Source organism: Benincasa hispida, chromosome 7, assembly GCF_009727055.1.
Source record: "Benincasa hispida cultivar B227 chromosome 7, ASM972705v1, whole genome shotgun sequence".
Lineage (NCBI taxonomy): Eukaryota > Viridiplantae > Streptophyta > Magnoliopsida > Cucurbitales > Cucurbitaceae > Benincasa > Benincasa hispida.
Window position 1 is genome coordinate 7,511,608 of NC_052355.1, and position 2,141 is coordinate 7,513,748.

Sequence of the window (2,141 nt, forward strand, 5' to 3'; positions counted from 1 at the left end):
CGTATTGTTGGAGCTTCAAGCTACATATCCATAAGGTCCCCTTGGTAGCTCAATGGGTTTAAGTTGAGAAATTTTCGGTTAGTTTGAAGTGTTCAAATTAACAAGAAGAAATTCAATTATATGTGATATAATTGGTGTAATGTATGAGATACATTATTTGGAAGAATTAATGTAAATATGATTTACATTAAGTACCATAAAATGAAAAAGAACTATGGTTTGTATGTTTCATGTGATGAAATATAAAAGCTATAGGTTATAAATATAATATGATAAGTTGGTTATCATATTTATTTATAATATATTAATTATATGATAATTAATTTCTTTTTCTCTAATAACCATTTGAGTGGGAGGTTATTGGAAGTTTTATGAGTAACCATGAAATAAAAGGAAAATTATTTTCCTAAAATTAAAGGTTATTTCATTCGAAAAGAACTCACGGTGAAAATCTATCAAGTAAAATTGTTTAACTAAGCGATAACATTGACGGAGACTAAACAATTGTATAGAGTTGACTATAGGATAGTCATTCAGTTGATCGTTGCTACACGATCGAGTGGCTAAGTCTATACGACAGGCTTCCGTTTTTTAAACGATCGAGCACCTCGTCTATATGATAGACTGTGTTCTTATCTCCCACTTGCTCGATCATCTACTCGATCATAGACCTCCTCTCTTTCTCAAGCTAAGATCATATAGATCCCACAACTCTTGGATTCTCACACCGAGAATACCAAGGTAACACTTGTGGTAGTGTCTTTACTCAATTCGTGAATTGAGTGGACGCGATTGGGATCAAGAAGCATCTGGACGATCATTGTGTTCGTGTTTATTGGTGTTTATGTTTGTTGCGTTTGAGAGTTGTTGTGGACACATTGGACTTCGTTCAAGGGATTCTTGAAGAATGGTTCTTCAAAGGTACACATACTCTATCCCTTGATTCTATGGTAGCATGTTGTAATTTCTATACATGTATGGCCTGTTAATTTTCATTTAGACTGTAATTGTTTTGTGTTCAATTCGAATGGAATTTGAAACGATCTCTTCCGCTCCTCATGGAAATCCTTGTGTTAGATTTCCTTCAAGTTATGTGTACCAATTTGTGTGAGAGGTCTATGTGACCTCGTGCCATAACCCATGGGTTATTTTGTTGCTTAGTATTGTGCATTGATGGCAATGTGAAACAAGTGTCTCAACACTTAGGTTTATACTGTGTTTCTTATGTGAACACTTTATGTATCTGCCCAATTGTGGGACATGTTTGTATATGGTGAAGTATACACATTTGTCCGACTATGTTACACATTTTTGTATGGCAGGGTCTCTTGCAGAGTATTGTTTTCAATACTCACCCTTTCATATTTTCTTTTCTTAGGTAAGGCAAGGACGTGTAGGGTGGTTGACAGGATATTGTTGTATGAGTCGTGAGCTGTTTGATCGAGCTTTCGCATTATGATTTGTGTAATGGGTCAATCATTTAGTTTTGAATTTTTGTTTTAATAAAGAGTTTACGAATCTTCTTGTTTTTATCCATGATTTTGGTCCAAACTTATATTTTTTTAACCCTACATGCATAGTAATCCTCAAGGTTTGTTTTTAAAAAGCCTAGGGCATTACAATAGATGTAGCTTACAAATGAATAGAAACGGAATCAAATGCTAGAAAATATTGAATAAATATGCATATACATTTTTACTTTGAGAAATAAACTTAAATATATAATATAGATTTAGATAATATTAAATATGTATTGAGGTTCTTCTTTGGAAGATACAACAACATATAACATTTATACATAATTGATGCTAAACTCAATTTTACATAATTAGTAATCAAAATGCTAAAAATAGATACATTAGTTATTTTATGATATACTAAAAATATCTAATCAAACGCCTCAACTAACCACAATACGGTTCAAAATTATAAAACTACTAATCAATCTTTGGACGATTCAAGATATTTTATAATAATGAAAATCAATATACTCATGATAATATCTTTAATGTTTCATAATATTATCTTCCTTCACTAGAATCACGTTAACATGATTAATAGACTTAACTTTAATTTGATATCTATTAAACTTACTAATTTGCCCACTTTGGTGACTAACAAATTATTCATAATATAAATAT